This window comes from Oncorhynchus mykiss, chromosome 7, assembly GCF_057628025.1.
Source record: "Oncorhynchus mykiss isolate SJ-2025 chromosome 7, ASM5762802v1, whole genome shotgun sequence".
NCBI lineage: Eukaryota > Metazoa > Chordata > Actinopteri > Salmoniformes > Salmonidae > Oncorhynchus > Oncorhynchus mykiss.
In genome coordinates this window covers 46,646,456-46,668,721 of record NC_143028.1, presented here as the reverse complement: position 1 = coordinate 46,668,721, position 22,266 = coordinate 46,646,456, and the positions used below count along the sequence as shown (strand labels likewise).

The following is a 22,266-nucleotide window of genomic DNA, read 5'->3' as shown; positions in this document are numbered from 1 at the left end:
CTCCCGTCAGGTGCTCCACCTTCCCTGTGGCCGACATGGTTGCTCTATTGACAGTGGAGAGGACATGTATGTCTCGTTTGTCATGCCACTTTACTGCCAGCTGTTAACATTTCTTTTTTTTGCATTTAGCATGGTGGAAGCATTGTTGATGAAATGCAGTCATCGCAGCACAACTAGGAAGCAGTCTTGGGAAAAGAGGATGGCAAAGAAGGGAGTTGCAAACATAGGATATGTGCTCAAGTATTCTCTTAGGGAGTTCTTCTTTACTATCCCCATGAGAAGGACTGTCACTCGGAAGGTATACATTTCACTAATTGTGGTTGTCCACCCCACTCCTGGCTCTCTCTTCTCCTGTAGCTCCAAGGCATAGCGATTGGTCTCTGCTATGTCTCCCACCAGCTCCTCTGTCAGAAACAACTTGAAGCACTTGGCCTCAGATGGAAATGGCAAGGGGCGTTGCACTCCAGACTGAGACTCATCAAAGCAAACAGCAGGGCCAGGAGGGGTGAAATGGCTGGCAGCCTTCCAGCTTCCACAGAATTCCTGTACTTCATCAACTGTCGGTCTGCCTCCATCACCACCAGCATTTTCAAAGGGAACTGGGACTTTGTCAGTGGACAAGGGATCCTCAGATTCAGGGTTCTCAGTGGCTTGGGGGCAGCTCCTCACTGTCACTGTCAGAATCTGATTCCTGACTTTCAGACTTTGTCAGAATTGTTTTAAATCTCCAGAATTTCCACATTTGTGAGTTGTCGCCGTTTGAAAGACGTTACTTATGCTACAGCTTAGCTCACTAGCTACATACAGTACATAAACAACAACACTGAATGGCTCAGAGTGGGAGTGAGGGGTTACGTGATCAACTACCTGCACGTGCCATTTGTATCAATAAATCGCTATCAGAAAATGTTTTGTGTGGTAATTATTGATATATTTACTATTTTATTCACGTTTTCAATTACCGGTGATAAATCATGCATTCTGATTCTTGCATACAATGTAATGGGCACATAGTATTTGTGTAAAATACTTTTTTGAAGGTTGTACTGATTATGATGAGCTAAGCTAATTCCAGCTATGTGTGGAGCCATGTTTGTTGACATACAATGCATTCTGGGTTTCACGCAATCGTTTGTCGGACCAAAGATGCTATAACAAAATGAGGAGGGTAAGAGTTCACTCATTTTTTGTTAACTTCAGTAAGTGAATGGTGGGATGTGAACGATGGTAGACGACACATGCATAGTATAAACAAACCAAACTCGTCTAGTCTTCTCTTATTATCTTTGATTTCTGCGAGGAGAAAAAAGCATGGCGGCGCGCTGACACTAATCTTCGTCGGATTACTTTTGACTTCTAGAAAGTGTTTTACTCAATTTTTTCGATCAATGGTGAGCTCACCCGTGATGTAATTCATTATTAATAGTAATTGCTATAAGCTAATTCATATTGTAGTTCATGTCAGCCGAGAGTTATGAAATATGACAGCTTGTGTTGCATCCATCTTTCCTCAGATAGCGCTAGAACAAATGTAGGCAACATTTTTCCGGTTTGGATGATTGTGTTATGCTATAGATACTTCTGAGAATATCTGAACATTGCATCCAAAAGTAAACTGCTCCCATTCTGGACATAACTTTGCAAGGACTGTGTAAATAGTTTCTGAAAAAAGTGTGGCCAGCACAAATGCTGATTGTTGGGTCATTCGAAACTAGCCATTATAAATAAGTGTGCTGCGATCATACGCTTTAGGGACCACTGTAGAATGATCACACCCGTGTGATGGTACGTGTGAAAGGGTTAAATCAGTTTTACCAAATTACTATCAACATGTTAAATGTGCAACCAGAGGTAAATAAAATCTAGACCACCTCTACTCCACACACAGAGATGGGTACAAAGCTCTCCCTCACCCTCCATTTGGCAAATCAAATAACTATATCGTCTTGATTCCTGCTTAAAGCAACAATTAAAGCAGGAAGCACCAGTGACTCGGTCAATAAAAAAGTGGTCAGATGAAACTGGTGCTTAACTACAGGACTTTTTTGCTAGCACAGACTGGAATATGTTCCGGGATTCTTCCGATGGCATTGAGGAGTACACCACATCAGTCACTGGCTCAGTCACGAGGACGTCGTCCCTACAGTGACTGTACGTACATACCCCAACCAGAAGCTATGGATTACAGGCAACATTCACACTGAGCTAAAGGGTAGAGCTGCCACTTTCAAGGAGCGGGACTCTAATCCGCCCGGAAGCTTATAAGAAATACCACTATGCCCTCCGACGAACCATCAAACAGGCAAAGCGTCAATACAGGACTAAGATCGATTCGTACTACACTGGCTCCGACACTTGTCGGATGTGCGTAAAATACTGAGGTAGCCATTTTTCCAATCGCTTCTTATGAGAAACCAATTGCCTCGACGGATATATTATCGAATAGATATGTTAAAAACACCTTGAGGATGGATCCTAAACAACGTTTTCCGTGTTTCTGTCGATATTATGGAGTTAATTTTGAAAAAAGTTTGGCATTGTAGTGGTAGCATTTTCCGGTCGATTTCTCAGCCAAGCATGATGAACAAACGGGAGCTATTTCGCCTACAAAAATAATATTTTTGGAAAAAAGGAACATTTGCTATCTAACTGGGAGTCTCCTGAGTGAAAGCATCCGAAGTTCTTCAAAGGTAAATGATTTAATTTGGTTGCTTTTCTTATTTTCATGAAAATGTTGCCTGCTGCCAGCAGAGCTAGCATAGCATTATGCCATGATAAACTTACACAAATTCTTGTCTAGCATTGGCTGTAACGCATATTTTGAAAATCTGAGATGACAGTGTTGTTAACAAAAGGCTAAGCTTGTGTTTGAATATATTTATTTCATTTGCGATTTTCATGAATAGGAAAAGTTACTGGGGGTATTTATGTCCGCTGCGTTATGCTAATTCGTTTGAGGCTATGATTACGATCCCGGATCCGGGATTGCTCGTTGCAAGAGGTTTGATTGCAAAGTTTAATTCTTCCCAAAGGGTTGATGCTGCAGGATTCAGACAAAAACATGTTTCCACCACCACAAGTATATATACACTCCACTTTAGGCATTCCTCCTTCTCTCCAGTCCTTACATGTTATGGTTTGACTGGAAGAGGGGATCTGACCTGACCTCAACTCCTCCTTCGCCTAATCCACAGATGTCAATCCGCTTCCTCTATAGCAATCCTGTGACTTCCTCCCGTCCACCCAACACATTCCAAAGCCATCTGTCTCCTACAGATAACCATTAACTTCTGATGTAAAAACCAGTCTCTTTCACTCCTTTATATACTATGCTTCTGTGTATAACAATGTTTCAAGTTTCACGCAGACTCTAACAATCCTAAACTCTCTTCCAGTCAGTAATTGACCTATAGCTCTGCAGCTGACTCTATTGTTCTGGACATTATGCTCCAGTTCCTGGAGTGGATAAACAGACATTGGAAATAACTGCTCCCACCCCCAAAAGAAAAGAGACCCTACACATGAATACATATTTACTCATGTACATACTCGTACACAGACGCACACACACACACCTGCTAGTACACTCACGTACACATATGCACACGCACCTAGTAGAGGCAAACAGCCACAAACAGCCCCACATGAGTTTTGTTTTTATAAAGTGTTTTAATTTCCATGATGAAGGGCAGATGAGTGGTAATTCTCCCTGGACGGGCTGCTCTGAGACGTGTCTTTGTCTGTGTGTGTCTATCAGATATGGGCTCACCTGAGCGCCGGCACCACCTGTTGCTTTCCTGATTGCAGTGAGCTGAGATTCAGGACTGGGTCACAGAGGACTGACAGAGACCTAAACACTACTGGCAGGCTCTGCCAAAGAAGCAGTCAGCAAGCAGTCAGCCACTCAACAACAAAAACAACCACAACAAAAACAACAACAGATACAGCTCCTACATATCTGTCTTTTAAAGACACCATGCTTCGCTATCTTGTGGTTTGATCACTTTTTAGCTATTGAACTTAGCAGTCACGTCTCACCAGTGTCTGAATATTCCTGCCTTTGCCCTCCTCCAAATGAAACTACAGCAGTTGGTCCTGCTAAGGAGGGTGTTACAGTGCGTGGTTTACTGTAGCTGTGATGAATTTGAGGTGTTTAACCTGCTTCATTATTTATGTATTACCAGTTGACAAAGAACAACTCCAATTTCATTCATAATTGAACATTTGTCTAGGAATAAGTAAGAATAAAACAGTTTAAAAAACGTATTAGATTTGATGGAGACATTAAACATCTTAGTACCTTATCAATTTAACATTTGTATCAAAGTGGACGAGAGACAGGGGTGCAGGAACAAAGTATTTTTGCCGAGTAATGCAAAGAAGCTGGATCATTCTGACAATGATACCTGCATCATCTACACGCTGCAAAGACTCTTCGCCATTGTACATGATGGCCCATTGCTCTGAGACTTCCTTTGACAATTCTAAAGCCTGCATGGGGCATCCTTGCCTTAATGATGCTGACTTTCTGGTCTAACTCTTCATCTGACATATCAAAATAGCAGTCCCTGACAGACATATTGTGTTCTGTCATCCTCCTGTAAACAAAGCTAACCGTTACATTGTCATGAAATATAATTATATGTTGACTATGAAACAAACAGGTCATGGCCTTCTTATGAGTTGCATGAAAGAAAGTTTGATTAATTCAACTGAAAATGGTGAGAACAGGCATTCATAGCTAAATGCTTTTGGTTAGCTTGAGAATAATAATTACATGATGTATCAATCTACGATATGTATTGTCATGACGTTGGCCTGTGGGTGAGGACCCCCCTATAAATACCTTTCTCCCTTCCCTCTCTCTGTGACTCTACTGAAGGACTCTTGAATAGCCTTTGTTAAACAGAGAATCTGGGAACATCAAACAAGTGGGGGGAAAGGAACCATATTTCGGTAATAGAACCAGTTGAAAATATGCGTTGGTACTTAATAAATACAGTGCCTTGCGAAAGTATTCGGCCCCCTTGAACTTTGCGACCTTTTGCCACATTTCAGGCTTCAAACATAAAGATATAAAACTGTATTTTTTTGTGAAGAATCAACAACAAGTGGGACACAATCATGAAGTGGAACGACATTTATTGGATATTTCAAACTTTTTTAACAAATCAAAAACTGAAAAATTGGGCGTGCAAAATTATTCAGCCCCTTTACTTTCAGTGCAGCAAACTCTCTCCAGAAGTTTAGTGAGGATCTCTGAATGATCCAATGTTGACCTAAATGACTAATGATGATAAATACAATCCACCTGTGTGTTATCAAGTCTCCGTTTAAATGCACCTGCACTGTGATAGTCTCAGAGGTCCGTTAAAAGCGCAGAGAGCATCATGAAGAACAAGGAACACACCAGGCAGGTCCGAGATACTGTTGTGAAGAAGTTTAAAGCCAGATTTGGATACAAAAAGATTTCCCAAGCTTTAAACATCCCAAGGAGCACTGTGCAATGGAAGGAGTATCAGACCACTGCAAATCTACCAAGACCTGGCCGTCCCTCTAAACTTTCAGCTCATACAAGGAGAAGACTGATCAGAGATGCAGCCAAGAGGCTCATGATCACTCTGGATGAACTGCAGAGATCTACAGCTGAGGTGGGAGACTCTGTCCATAGGACAACAATCAGTCGTATATTGCACAAATCTGGCCTTTATGGAAGAGTGGCAAGAAGAAAGCCATTTCTTAAAGATATCCATAAAAAGTGTCGTTTAAAGTTTGCCACAAGCCACCTGGGAGACACACCAAACATGTGGAAGAAGGTGCTCTGGTCAGATGAAACCAAAATTGAACTTTTTGGCAACAATGCAAGACGTTATGTTTGGCGTAAAAGCAACACAGCGCATCACCCTGAACACACCATCCCCACTGTCAAACATGGTGGTGGGAGCATCATGGTTTGGGCCTGCTTTTCTTCAGCAGGGACAGGGAAGATGGTTAAAATTGATGGGAAAATGGATGGAGCCAAATACAGGACCATTCTGGAAGAAAACCTGATGGAGTCTGCAAAAGACCTGAGACTAGGACGGAGATTTGTCTTCCAACAAGACAATGATCCAAAACATAAAGCAAAATCTACAATGGAATGGTTAAAAAATAAACATATACAGGTGTTAGAATGGCCAAGTCAAAGTCCAGACCTGAATCCAATCGAGAATCTGTGGAAAGAACTGAAAACTGCTGTTCACAAATGCTCTCCATCCAACCTCACTGAGCTCGAGCTGTTTTGCAAGGAGGAATGGGAAAAGATTTCAGTCTCTCGATGTGCAAAACTGATAGAGACATACCCCAAGCGACTTACAGCTGTAATCGCAGCAAAAGGTGGCGCTACAAAGTATTAACTTAAGGGGGCTGAATAATTTTGCACGCCCAATTTTTCAGTTTTTGATTTGTTAAAAAAGTTTGAAATATCCAATAAATGTCGTTCCACTTCATGATTGTGTCCCACTTGTTGTTGAATTTTCACAAAAAAATACAGTTTTATATCTTTATGTTTGAAGCCTGAAATGTGGCCAAAGGTCGCAAAGTTCAAGGGGGCCGAATACTTTCACAAGGCACTGTATGATGTCAGTTCGGTTGTCATCTGAGTTATTATGACTGATGACAGGATAACACAAACTGTACCTAGGATAGTCTACACATTCTAGTTATCAGATTCACATGGAATTGTTGTGCACTTTAAATGTTTGAATATGAAACTATTTTTGAAAAGATTAAATGTAATTTTAGCTTCCAAATTAGAATTGGATTTTCATAAGGTTAGAGCTCTGCTCAATCAGTGGCCCACCCCTGTGAAGAGACATGGGTTAGAAACTATGAAAACACCCTTCTCTCCCTCCACTATATAAGCCCTTGACGAAAATGTAACCTTCTGTTCCGAGGACGATACGTTAAAAAGGACTAACATGTCAACTAAAGAACTAAACCAACCTCAGCGTGAGCTTTGGTTGTGAATGGTATGAACTTTGAACTATTATTCACTAAAGAAGTGAGACATCCTATCCTTTGAGTTAGCAACAGCAGCTGTAAACGTGGGCTAGGAAAGGACGGACGACGTATCCAGTCTAACACACAACGAAGATACTACAACGTTATTAATTTACCACCAGAGACATTCTTCCGAGGACAGGAAGATCTCTGTTGGCCAACACCTACGACCAACCTACCGAAGCACAGCTCAGAGTAAATATTTATTGCATTTTCCTTTTCCAAATGGGCGGTAATTTAGAATGCATAAGATACTGTATTTACGATAGCATGGCTTCTCCCTTTGTTCCTCAGTCTTCCCGCTCTTTCACTCAAACCCTTTGTGTAACCAGAAATTATGTTGGCTCCGTCCACCAGGGACATTTTCTGTATAACATCATTTGCATTCTGGGTATATGTAATTCTGTGTGATTAGTTAGGTATTTAGTAAATAAATAATTAAACCCAATTTTGCATTGCTGATTCAACTTGTTAGCCAGGTTTCGTGAAGATAACCAAGAATGCACAACTTTCAGATGAGACTGAAATAAGGTGACGATTAATATTGACTGCAATTGATGTAAAATATTACTAGGTATTTAAGGGTTTATTCGGAAGATAACAGCTCTATAAACACTCGTTCCTGGTGCCCTGACTTTCTAGTTAATTACATTTACATGATTAGCTCAATCAGGTAATATTAATTACAGAGAAAATGTTTTATAGAATAGCATGTCATATCACTTAATCCGGCATAGCCAAAGACACGACAGTATGTATCTATGTAATATATTACAATGCTATGAACCAACACTGAATCGTAGGAGCTATATAAAAGTTGGATGGAAGAACGCCCAGTGCTGCTTACCTGAGATGCCATCATCACACAGTCCTTCTTCGTAGGTGTCCGCTATGACTTCCTTTGTCTCTGTCACGACTTCCACCGAAGTCGGCCCTTCTCCTTGTTCGGGTGGTGTTCGGCGGGCGACGTCACCGGCTTTCTAGTCACTACCAATCAATTTTTCTGTTTTGTTTTGTTTTGTCTGATTACACACACACCTGTTTTACATTCCCTCATTACATTCCCTATTTAACCATCTGACATACATTTCTGTTCTGTCCATGATTGTTCATGTCGTTAGTGGTTGTGTTAGAGTTGTGATGTATGTTCCTTTTTTTGGGAATTTTGCTTTATTCTTTGAGTAAACTATTTTGGATTACTCTATACCTGTGTCCTGCGCCTGACTCCGCTTTCACTCTGCATCCAATCGCTGACAGCGTCGGAAAGAAAGGCTGACCAGTATTGGTTGAAGGCAAACTGACACTCAAAATGGCCAAAATGGGGGGTGGTTGATAGCAAAAATAAATTGGAGTTTTGTTCTCAAATACATTTTTTGTTGTCTAAATATTTTGGGGGAATAACAAGTTTTGCGCTCTATTACAAAATATTTCATTGCGCTTCGTTTTTCCTTTCAGAACAATTGTTTTTGACATGAACATTTTATTTTTTTGCTCTCGACAAAAATACATTCATTTGTTGCAGGTTGGGGAGTGGGGCTAATAGCTGAACAACAGATTATTCAACTTTTACTAAAAAATAGTCTAATAGCCGAGCTAGGTGTGAAAATCCCCCGTCCTATCACAGACCAGATTTGCCTTAACGACCAAGGGGGAGTTAGAGCGCTGATTGTGCTTTTGGGTCCCAATGCACTACTGTCTCTAACTGACAATGAATGGACAATATAAACCAAATAGTAAACTGATAATTGTGCACGACTTCAAATGAAACAAGCAGGGAGCAGGATTCTAACCCTCAACCTTCTTCCACGAAGTCCAGCGCGCTATCGACAGTGCACCAAAAGCATGCTCAAGCCGCAGAGTCGATAGAGAGCGTCCTCGCTGTAGCTTGCTAATCAATGTAATAAAGTAATGACGTTTCAAATAAGTTACCTTACACGTTATGTTGACTGACAATTTGTTAGCTACGCTGTCCTTACGAAACACATAGCATATAATTACAGCAGTTTGTTGTATGTTAGCTATCTACCTAACGATAGTAGTTATACATCAAACTAGATAGATAGCCTACAGTTGATATGCTAACTACCCAACGTTTATTGACTTGATTATTCCCGTCATTCTTAGTTTAGCTACATGGTATGGTCGGTGTGGATATTCGGGTGCTTTCGTAAATTCACTCTGGCTATCTACTCCAATTTCAGAGCACAGAACATGCGTTGAATATGGCCGGTGTCAGTAAACGTCGGCAAAAAAAAACATAATTCAATTGTTTCCCGCAGCACAGTTACAGTCACCAACGCTCTGGTTAAAACGAAAACTGCCTCACCAGCCCTGCTAGGGCAGGTAAAATGGTCAGAGTGGTCTCATTTGTGTCTGGAAGTAGATAGCAAGCCAGCCAACGTTAGCTTGGGTGCTTGACTGCCTCAGCCTAAATGTCCAGTGTGCGCTCCGAGAGCGAAACGGTCTGAATATTTATATTTTCCATTTCATCCTAACAGAAACCCAGAGGGTTTTTGTGTTTTTCAAGGAATAGAAACACCATAATATTTATCAAATTAATTAAGCAAGTATCAGTAAAAAGTTTGGACACACTTACTCATTCAAGGATGTTTCTATATTTTTACTATTTTTGACATTGTAGAATAATAGTGAAGACATCACAGCTATGAAATAACACATATTGAATCAGTTAAGAACTCATTCCTATTTACAAAGACAGCCTACTCCTTCCTCTCCATTGGGGGATTGAACCACGGTCTCATGCATATTTGCAATATTGGGGCAGCAGGTATCCTAGTGGTTAGAGTGTTGGACTAGTAACCGGAAGGTTGCAAGATCGAATCCCCGAACTGACAAGGTAAAACTCTGATGTTCTGCCACTGTTCCTAGGCCATCATTGAAAATAAGAATTTATTCTTAAACTGACTTGCCTAGTTAAATAAAAGGTAAAATAGAAAAATATGGAAGACTATCAAATGCTTCTCAAAGATGCCCTCTGGTGGTCAAACTAGCAATAACTTGCAGTAACAGAAAAAATGTCTGAGAATTAAATGACATGCCACAGAATGCTGAGGCAGCATGTAAGGTGCGTTGCAGTATGCAGTATGATGAAACTTTTAAAGGAGGAACCACTGTATGACAGCATAAATACTCTTAGTTGTTGTTGGAAGACTTCACAGGCCCTATTTTGGGTGCCAGATTGTTTTTAAATGACAGTTGAAGTGTTTCAAAGCCTGAGCTTATTACAGATTACCAAAATAGCAAATTAAGATGTATTTCATTGAAAATAACTTTAATAATAAGGTAACACAATTACATGATATCAATCAGGGATATGAAAACTACTAGCTTGACGATCGAATTATAATTGATACCCCAATCTTTCTCTCACATGAAATTGGCAAAGTCCTGCATTTCTACCTATTCTAAATGATCAGTTACCGAGTTTAAATGTAACACAGTTAGACAGGCAAATTACATTTAAAGGGATACTTTTGGATTTTGGAAACGAGGCCCTTTATCTACTTCCCCAGAGTCAGATGAACTTGTAGATACCATTTCTATGTCTCTGTGTGTAGTTTGAAGAAAATTTGCTCACAAGAGAGAGTGCATTTGCTAACTAGCGTTAGTGCAATGACTGGAAGTCTATTGTATCAGCTAGTATGCTAGTAGATAACAGACTTTCAGTGTGAAACTACTTCTAACTTCCTTCATACTGCACACAGACATAAAAATGATATCCACAAGTTCATCGGCCCCTGGGGATGTAGATAAATGGCCTCATTGTCAAAATCCCAAAGTATCCCGTCAACGATGACACCGTTGTATAAAAGTAATCTCATGAAGATATTTCCACTGATTATATTACTAATATTTAACCAATATATTTTAAGGATGAAAAAAGCATAATTTGTCTGGAACAAAGACGGATTCTAAGATTGTGACTGTTAAAGTTTGTTATTTCCTGATATTGGGAGGCTGATGTTTTTAAAGCGATGACCCAAACAGAGAAGCGTAGACATCTTTCCATGGTTGAGTGGGTGCATCACTGAGCAGGATAAAGTTGGTGATTAGAACACTAAAGAGATTTAGCCAGCAAATGATCAGACACAGCTATGGAAGCGTTGCCAGCAAGGCATGGAAACTGGTAGAAACGTTGATATAAAGCCTATGTCAGCCAGTAATATATCAACAGTGCTTAGATGGTAGGTCTTGCGTGCTATGAATACACAAAGAAAACTGGAAAATATTGTTTTGGTTGCGGTCTGTTTGTTTGTGATCTGTCATGAGTGAGTGGAGAGGATGGGAGTGGACTGTTTTGTCCAACCTGGATAAAGTCAGCCTAAACAGTCCTGTGTCTGGAGCTGATGTAGGTGAGGGGACTATATGATTTGGCTGGCGGTAGTGTAGGAGAAGTCCGTGGGAGTGGGGTTATGATTGAGTGAGTAGGTTGAAGGGATGCAGAGTGTTTTTTGCCAGACCTGGGTATGAGGTCTGCTGATAGTGTAGAGTGAAGCTCACCATGCATGCACAGGCAATGACACAGTCATTATTAAGATGAATGCAGAACTGTACCTCAGTCTCCAGGTGCCTCAGAAAAGGAAAGAGGGGAAAAAGAGGGAGGGAAAGAGTGAGAATATTTCTCTATCAGATAAACACAGAGTGAATTTTCAAAGCATAATAAGCAGGCATTACATAATTATTATTTAAGAGAAACAAAATGGGACCATGGTATCTAATCTGTATTCAGGCTTTTCAAAATAATATGTGTATTGCCTGTATTATAGTCAATTTGGTCCTCCATTAATAGAAAAAAAGTACAGATTAATGCAGCACTTAATGTATTAAATGCTGCTGTAGGTTTTACAAGTGGGCTTGGATATTCTCACATTTCTATCCACCATAACTCTGTGGTAGAGATGTTGGATCTTGTATGTTTTTTTTCTCACTGCTGTGTGTCTTTGTCCCCCTTTGATTTTATGCTAGCTCTCGCTCAAGAACACACCTTGACATGTATTTCTTAATAGGATAAACATTTCACTTTTAATTCCAATGCTTTTTTTCAAGATACAACAGGTAAGTAAGTATATTGTTTTGTATACATATTGCATATTTCCCATCAACTAATGAACAACCACTATAACAGTCTGGTGTTAAGCTTTCTGTGCTGTATTGACGTATCCTGAAAATGGCATCTGCTCCTTTAGATTGAACGGTTATATCTCAGTTATTGTTTTCATATCTACAAAAAAGAAGCAATTTTCTTTACTTACAGAGTGCGAGCTGATTAAGGGGTCGAAAGTGTAGATATTGCCAAAAGTTCACTGTTCGAGGAATAGGCAGTGGGAGCTTGATTGCTGGCAAAAGTGTCCATAACCAGAGGAAATGAAACTGGTCTGTGTTATTTTTCTCTCGTCCTCTGTCTTGTTGTACATGGAACCAGTCTCACATGCAGTTTGGAGAAAGAAGGATACCTTGACCTGTCGAATTCTATCCACTTCTTCTGTGTGGGATATGTGTTCCTACCTCGTCTGCGGGCAGATCTGCAGCATTTCACAGAGTTGGAATAATCGGCCTTTAATTTAATGCCATTCAGACTTTAAGTTGATACAACAACTATGATAGCGGAGGTTGTTTTAGCCAGCTAGGTTCTTTACATCCACGGTGTCCCAAGATGACAGCCTGGTTTGCTGGTTTTCTCAGGAGTCCCTAAAACATAAAAAAACATGAATTACAATGTCATACTGTACTCATGTACAGCTCTCATTGAAATTACAGTGATATATTGATGAGTTTTCACTTCCTACGCCTTCCACTAGATGTCAACAGTCAATAGAACTTTGTCTGATGACTAATGTGAAGGGGGGTCGATTGACACAGGAAATAGTCACCACAGCCATGAGTGGACCATGCTTTCACCATGAGGGTTCACAGGGGAAGGACCTGCGTTACACCGGTCATCTGAAGTCCTTCTAATTCTCCGGTTGGAACGTTATTCAATATATATGTAAACAACATTCTAAAGATTGATTCAGTACATCGTTTGACATGTTTCTACTGACTGTTACGGAACTTTTGGACATTTCGTCACGTTATAGTGGACGCGCTTTGTGACTTTGGAATTGTTTACCAAACGCGCTAACCAAAGTAGCTAATTGGACATAAATAACGGACATTTTCGAAACAAATCAAGCATTTATTGTGGACCTGGGATTCCTAGGACTGCATTCTGATGAAGTTCATCAAAGGTAAGGAAAAATTTATCATGTATTTTCTGGTTTCTGTTGACTCCAACTTGCCGGCTAATTTGGCTACTGTTCTGAGTTCTGTCTCGGATTATTGCATGGGTTGTTTTTTCTGTAAACTTTTTGAAATCTGACACAGCGGTTGCATTAAGGAGAGGTATATCTATAATTTCATGTGTATAACTTGTATTATCCTCTACATTTATGATGAGTATTTCTGTTGAAACGATGTGGCTATGCAAAATCATGTTTTTGGAGCTAGTGAATCTAATACGCCAATGTAAATATATAAATATGAACTTTATCAAACAAAACATGCATGTATTGTGTTACATGAAGTCCTAATGAGTGTCATCTGATGAAGATAAATAAAGGTTAGTGATGAATTTTATCTCTATTTCCGCTTTTTGTGAATGCTGTATTTTGCTGGAAAATGGCTGTGCTTATTGTGGTTTGGTGTAGACCTAACATAATCGTTTGTAGTGTTTTTGCTGAAAAGCATATTTGAAATCGGACACTTTGGTGGGATTAACAACAAGATTAACTTTAAAATTATATAAAACACATGTATGTTTTAGGAATTGTAATTATGAGATTTCTGTGGATTGAATTTGGCGCCCTCTATTTTCACTGGTAGTTGTCATATCGATCCCGGTAGTGGGATTGCAGCCATAACAAGGTAATTACTTCACAGGGGAGCCATTTGAACGGAAACTTTTTTCTCTCCAAAATGCGTTTTTTGGCAGAAATGCCTTCTGGAACATGTAAACTTTCATGTGCCTTAATAACAAACTTGTATGCCATCTGTAAATACGAATACAATTGTTAAATTACAAACCTAGTTGGTTTAGCCACAGAAAAAAAAGAGCAACCTTCCCGCTAGCCATGAATGGCTGAGATAATGAGTGGGCTGGACATGCCGAGAGATGAGTTCAGACTGGTCTGCCATATAGCACATTTCTGTCTATTTGAGCCGGTCAGTACGCATTGGTAATCCTGTCTAACGTGGCTTTAAAAAATAAATATATATCGCATTGTAGATCTGCATAAGGCAGTTCATTAACTTCTTGACACTATCCATCCCGTTAGCGGGATAATTTTCGTCAGCAACCGCTGAATAGCATAGCACCACAGTCAAATAATATTACAACAAAATATTCATATTCATTAAATCACAAGTGCAATATTGCAAAACACAGTTTAGCCTTTTATTAATCCACCTGTCGTCTCAGATTTTGAAATTATGCTTTACAGTGAAAGCAATCCAAGCGTTTGTGTAAGTTTATCAATAGCAAAACAAAACATTATGTACACTAAGCATTAAGTAGCTAGGTCACGAAACTCAGAAAAGCAATCAAATTAATTGTTTACTTTTGATGATATTTGGATGTTTGCACTAACGAGACTCCCAGTTACATGACAAATGTTCCTTCTGTTCCATAAAGATTATTTTTATACCCAAAATACCTCCATTTGTTTGTCGCGTTATGTTCAGAAATCCACAGGAAAGAGCGGTCACGACAACGCAGACAAATTCCAAATAATATCCATAATGTCCACAGAAACATGTCAAATGTTTTTTATATAATAATATATAATCAATCCTCAGGTTTTAAAAAAAATATACATTTGATAATATATCAACCGGGTGTGTAGGTTTTTCAATAACACCGGGAGAAACAATGGCCGCTTTACTCTGTAGCGCAAAACTCACTCTGAGAGCCCCCACTTACGCAATGTGATCTTTCACGCTAATTTTTCAAAATAAAAGCCTGAAACTATGTCTAAAGACTGTTGACACCTTAGGGAAGCGATAGAAAAAGAGCGATCGGAGCGAATCTGGTTGATAGGCATGCATAGGAACAGAGAGGTTTCAAATTAAGAGGCACTTCCTGATTATATTTTCTTCAGGTTTTCGCCTGCAATATCAGCTCTGTTACACTCACAGACAATATTTTTACAGTTTTGGAAACAGAGTGTTTTCTATCCTCATCTGACAATTACATGCATATTCTAGCATCTGGTCCTGAGAAATAGGCCATTTACTTTGGGAACGTTATTTTTCCAAACATAAAAATAGTGCCCCCTAGCTTCCTACACGCAAAAGGTTAAGGCTAAAACTGGTGAGTGTAGAGAGTATAGAGATATTGTTATCCACGTCGGCACCAACGATGTTAGGATGAAACAGTCAGAGGTCATCAAGTGCAACATAGCTTCAGCGTGTAAATCAGCTAGAAAGATGTGTCGGCATCGAGTAATTGTCTCTGGCCCCCTCCCAGTTAGGGGGAGTGATGAGCTCTACAGCAGTGTCTCACAACTCAATCGCTGGTTGAAAACTGTTTTCTGCCCCTCCCAAAATATAGAATTTGTAGAATTTGTAGATAATTGGCCCTCTTTCTGGGACTCACCCACAAACAGCAGTTTGTGTGATGGACTCCATCCTAGCTGGAGGGGTGCTCTCATATTATCTACCAACATAGACAGGGCTCTAACTCCTCTAGCTCCACAATGAAACAGGGTGCAGGCCAGGCAGCAGGCTGTTAGCCAGCCTGCCAGCTTAGTGGAGTCTGCCACTAGCACAGTCAATGTAGTCAGCTCAGCTATCCCCATTGAGACCGTGTCTGTGCCTCGACCTGGGTTGGGCAAAACTAAACATGGCGGTGTTCGCCTTAGCAATCTCACAAGGATAAAGACCTCCGCCATTCCTGTCATTATTGAAAGAGATTGTGATACCTCACATCTCAAAATAGGGCTACTTAATGTTAGATCCCTTACTTCAAAGGCAAAGTTTCTGTCTCCTTTTCCCTCCTGTCTCAGCCTCCAGTATTTATGCTGCAGTAGTTTATGTGTCGGGGGCTAGGGTCAGTTTGTTATATCTGGAGTACTTCTCCTGTCTTATCCGGTGTCCTGTGTGAATTTAAGTATGCTCTCTCTAATTCTCTTTTTCTCTTTCTTTCTCTCAGAGGACCTGAGCCATAGGACCATGCCTCAGGACTACCTGGCATGATGACTCCTTGCTGTCCCCAGTCCACCTGGCCGGGTTGCTGCTCCAGTTTCAACTGTCCTGCCTGCGGCTATGGAATCCTGACCTGTTCACCGGACGTGCTACCTGTCCCAGGCCTATTATTTGACCATGCTGGTCATTTATGAACATTTGAACATCTTGGCCATGTTCTGTTATAATCGCCACCCGGCACAGCCAGAAGAGGACTGGCCACCCCTCATAGCCGGGTTCCTCTCTAGGTTTCTTCTTAGGTTTTGGCCTGTCTAGGCAGTTTTTCCTAGCCAACATGCTTCAACACCTGCATTGCTTGCTGTTTGGGGTTTTAGGCTGTGTTTCTGTACAGCAAAATACATTTGATTTGATTTGATAAGTGTTGCTCTCCACGTTTTGGAGGACAGAGTTTTGAAATCAGTGAAATTCGAGAATGATAGCTAAGGAGATGGAGAAAACACCTCCTGATTACATCTTCAAACAAAGGGTAACCATGGCATCCATGACAGGGAGAAGTGTCCATTCCATCTATACGGGGAAGATAGTCTAGCTAGCTACATTTTCAGATATTGCACATTTCTAATTTTGACAGAAAATAACTGTAATTTCAAGTTAAAGTGTACCGTTAGCTAGCTAGCTAATGTTAGCTGGCTGGCTCACTAGCTAACATTACATGTATGATCTTATTCGTATCTCAGAGCCATTTGCTTTGCTAGTTATAGCCTAATGTTAGCTAGCTAACATTGAACTTGGTTAGTTAGCTACCTGCAGATTCATGCAAGGTAGTAATGCCATTAGTTGGGATTATGTTTCATTGTTTAGTTAGCTAGCTAGCTACATGTCTTAACAAAATACACCACTATGCAAATAACAATTTTAATAGAATGTCGCTGCGACAACTGTTGATAGATAGTAGCTGGTAAATTCGCTCTGGCTATTTACTCTAATTCCAGAGCACTTTCTTCTGAGTGTGCCAGAGCGCAGAATAACTGACGAATGTACGAATGCTCAACACTCATTGAATATGGCTGGTGTCAGTAAACGTTGACAAAAAAGTTCAAATTGTTGCCAGCAGCACAGTTGCAGTCATCAACACTCTGGATAACATAAAAACAGCCAAACCAGCTCTGCAAGGGCAAGGAAAATGGTCGGTGAGCTGTTCTCTCATTTGTGTCTGGAAGTAGCTAGCAAGTTAGCCAGTTAGCTTGGGTGCTTGACTGCAATTGTTACGGCAAACGCTCGTATCAACCCTTAAAGAGATGGGTGAGCCTATAGCTTACGAGGGTGTGAACGATGCTGAATGGATGTAGACAAAGAAGAGCTCTCTTGTAGGTACCAACACATTCAAAGGCCATTTTCTCAAAAGTGAGGTTACAAGTTTATCAACTTTCAATGCAGAATTACTTTCCCAATGCTCCTCAAATGCAGTGTATAAGCGCTGTATCTCTGCTTTTATCCAATGTAAAAAACTCTATATCAATTTTTGCTACATAAGACCAAATCAAGTCGGTTGGTCACATATGGTATAAGAGTCCTATAATTTGCACAGTTCCCCAACACATGGACATTTGACAGTGGGCTACAAGGGGTCCACGTGAGTAAAGAATAATTACTCACTTATGCAAATTGATATTCTGAATGTGTGCTGCCATGTAGGACAACAACAACAACTAATTAACCTCACCCGAGAAACAAGAAGTGTCACTTTCAACATCAGTTAGTAAAGCATTCCCCAAACAATTAGCTGTATGAGACAGACAACAAAGCCTCCTATTCTAGAAGGAGATCATACAGTACTAAAAAAGGCACTTGAGTATTCCTTACAGCAATACATGCAATATAGCCTTCATAGATTAAAACTTGCTTATTACTTGATTTCTGCATTCAGTATTCTACCATATTCATACCTATTTTAAACCATGTTAATGAGTTATGCCCCAAAGACAAATGTCCATGTGAGATTGAACAGAGAGGTGACTTCTATACTGTATGTTCCTACATATTTTGTGTGCAATGTCCCAAGGTGGGAAGTGGATCGGAACAATAAAATGCGTCAGAGCCTGTCACACTGATGTCACAGGCGTTGCTGTCACGGCAACGTGTTGCGGGACATCAAACAGCGAGGGAGGAAGTGGAGAGGGCATGGTTGTCACTTATTGTCTCAGAAAGGCATAAAGTGTGTTGACGTGCCATCATACTTCATAACGTCAAATGGCGAAGTCCCAGAGAATGAGTCAGTGACAATAGATGTACTCAGAGACCGATCGCTTACCTCCCTTTGGTTCTCACATTGATGTCTCTATGGAGCGATTCACATTCCACCCATCTTTCACTTTCCCCGAAGCAACTCTGTGGCTAATCAACAGAGGACAAGCAGCTGTGTATGGAGAATATGCTGCATTAAATTCACCCTGAGAGACCATGGAAAACACATTAAAACTATGACAAATCATAAATAGAGCATCAAATTCACAGCTAGATTTATCTCTTATCCAAGGGTGCCATTAGGATGAAAAGTGCTTTTCGGCACCTCAATGCACCACGATTGACGTATAAACAACCAATTTACTTGCCTTAGGAAAAGTGATGCTGCAATAAAATCCTGTATTCAAGCTCAACTTTACTCTCTCACAGCAGAGGGGGACAGGAAATCTATCAATGCCAAACACCAGAGAAATCAATGGGTAAAACAAACTAGGAGGCCTCTTAGCAGCTATTCATTATTAATCCAGTGTTTTAAAGCTGAGGACCTGGAGCAGATGCTCAGTTCCACTGTTTACCTGCTGTGTTAGACTGTGGTGCAAACACACACACTCACCATAACATTATCAAAGCGGCAAAGTGGAAGAAGTTGCATAACATAGTTGTGGCTGGGGCAGCTGGCATCCCTCGCGGGTAGGATAAATCAATGATAGGCTAAAAGCTCATGTGTGCATGTCAATGTCTTTGATTAATCTGAAGTTGGATACTGACACAGTGCTGTTACAAACATCACAATTCGCTGACTTATTATGATAGCACAACAGATTTTAATATTGCAACATCAACGAAAAGAGATTATACAGTGCGCACAGATGGAACACAACAAAAAATGAAAACCTTCCCAACAGGTCCTGGCCATTCTGCCGCCCTTGGTGAGATAAAACAAAATGCTACCCCCCTCAAAACTAGAATAGTGCCAGTAAGCAAAATTACATTGCAAAGATGTAAAAAATACGTATTTTCCAGACGTTGAAGTTAGATGAAATTTAGGTTCTGAATGAAAGGTGAAAATACGTACTGAGGTGTAGCCTACAGTGTCACCTGAAATTTTATTTTAGGAATGCCCATTGATGTGATAAACCTACCGCTTGTAAAACACAAAAAAAAGATGGCCGGTCTGCAGTACCACCAACGGTACCAAAAAAATACTTTGGCGTTGGTCCGCACTTACTGGGGTATAGCCTACAGTACCATTTCAATCAAAATGGAATTTTGAGAATGACAATCCATAGCTCCACAATGAGATAGGGTGCAGGCCAGGCAGCAGGCTGTTAGCCACCCTGCCAGCTTAGTGGAATCTGTCACTAGCACAGTCAGTGTAGTCAGCTCAAATATTGCCATTGAGACCATGCCATTGAGCGAATTTCAATTTACAAAAAAAAATGACTGTTTGTCTTTTGAGCATCAAAAGTCATGAAATCTATGCAGCCTACTCAATCACATTTTATAGCTGCTGTTCATAGGCATCCTGGGCCGTATACAGCATTCCTCACTGAGTTCCCTGAATACCTATCGGATCATGTGAGTTATGACAGATAATATTCAAAACTGTTGGTGACTTTAATATTTACATGGAAAAGTCCGCAGAGCCACTCCAAAAGTATTTCGGAGTCATCATCGACTCAGTGGGTTTTGTCCAACATGTCTCCGGGCCTACTCACTGTCACGGTCATACTCTGGACCTAGTTTTGTCCCGTGGAATAAATATTGTGATCTTAATGTTTTTCCTCATAATCCTGGACTATCGGACCAGCATTTTATTACATTTGCAATCACAACAAATAATCTGCTCAGACCCCAACCAAGGGTCATCAAAAGCCATCAAAGCAGTAATCCAGACAGTTCTTTCAGTAACATGGTCAAAAAACAGGAAGCACATTTTAACCTGTGGTTTAGCAACCTAGCAAGCTTTACCAGATCATAGCTGGTTATTATTTTTGACCAATTACTGTAGCCTACACAGTCAGCTGGAAGTCCCACAAACCCACAAAAACAATGTGAATCCAAACATCAAAACATCTACTTTTTAGAAACTGAGAGATTTTTCTGGAATTGGTTGCAATGCACCATGGTGTTCACCTCTGTTTGGACTAAGTCTTTGTTCAGGACAAAGTGTTCCAACTCCCACAGTGCATCGAAAAAATGTGGAATACTTACAAAAGATAAGATAATAAGGAACAACTGCTGAGGATAATGTCGACAGTTTCTCATGATTGACTGAAGATAACAGATTGCATGAGTTGTCTGTGACATTTTATTTGAATAAAGTGAAAATTTGTTTTACTGACAATGAGAAGAAAAGTCAACAACAAACACAGTATGAAACTTTCACAAAAGCAGCCCTTACAAAACACCATAAACTCCCTCTTGTATGGTTGGCAACACTGACGTCTGTGCAAAGAAACATGATCTCGGGGCTTTCTCCCTTACATGCCCTGACACCATCCATCATTATAAAGTTTATTATCAAGATGTTTTCCTGGGCCATCATTAGTCCTGGGTAAATTGTGGTGATTGATGTGGCCTGGTGCTGACAACACCGCCGGATGATCCCTGTCATTAATCTACATTTTAGCCTGTGTCATCCCCAGAACCTCTCTTCCTCAAAGTGCATGATAATAGCTCCACCACTCTCAGAATCAGAAAAACAGGTGAGGAAGGCAGTGAAAATGAAGATGAATTTGGCCTGAATACAATGTGATAAGATATTAAGCTAAACTCAGGCTACTGTGTTACTCTACATGAGTAATGTATGGTGTTTCTTTGTGCATCGTTACAATAACAGTGTATGCTAAAAGGAAACTTTGCAGAGAATCTCAAACAACATTTGGATGGGAAATTTGTCCTCCCTGGCATTGTGCTTTGTGCTCCCTGTACAGTAGCTCTCCTCTGTGTAGGAGCTTGATTGAAATTGATGTTTTCAGTATTTGATTTGACTGTTAATGAAGTGTGAAGGTGTCTGTCAGGCAAGTATTCAGTGTTTAAAGGAGTGATTTTGATCTAAATGGCAAATTCCAAAGTTTATCCATTTCGAACTATGATCCTTTAAGATCATAGGCACCTCATTCTAATTGTCATCCCATAAAATGTTTTAGAAATGTCAACAGTCTCTAATTCAATCCACCACCCACCTGTTTTAGACTCCTTTGAATAAATAAAGGCCCTATTGCACATCATGATAAGTAGAACCTCTCTTAGTTAATAATTTATACAGCACACAACTAGATTCAAATACTCATATTCCACCACACAAGAAGATCCATCACAATAAATATATTTTATGTAAGAATTCAATTTCCTGCACACTATGCTCTCCCCCTGTCCTGATCAATACGATTACATAATTATTTTAAAGTCTACACAACGACATGCCAGGCTTCAATTTGCATCATGGTGCTTATCTTATGATTTCTAAAACTCCAATTAAGATGGAACTGTGATAACAGTCAGGCTGAACATGTCTTACCAGTGGTTTGTCAATCACTGACAGTTGTCACACACTGATCTGTTTCACCTGTCCTCGTGATTGTTCTTACCCCCTCCAGGTTTCATTTGTCATCCCCAGCGTATTCATCCCTGTGTTTCCTGTCTCTCTGTGACAGTTCGTCTTGTATGTCCAAGCCTACCAGCGGTTTTCCTGTTTTCCTGCTTTGCCTTTTCACCTTTTTCTAGTCCTCCTGGTTTTGATCATTGCCTGTTTCTGGACTCTGTACCTCCCTGTCT

At 40.3% G+C, this 22,266-nt stretch overlaps 1 long non-coding RNA gene across 1 annotated transcript; it reads left to right on the top strand.

Annotated features, from left to right (window-relative positions):
- The first annotated feature begins 12,954 nt into the window (after positions 1–12,954).
- On the top strand, positions 12,955–21,725 carry LOC149982566 (uncharacterized). The gene is made up of 2 exons (XR_016497531.1): positions 12,955–13,289; positions 16,250–21,725. It is a non-coding gene; the product is annotated as an uncharacterized LOC149982566 (long non-coding RNA).
- Positions 21,726–22,266: the final 541 nt, after the last annotated feature.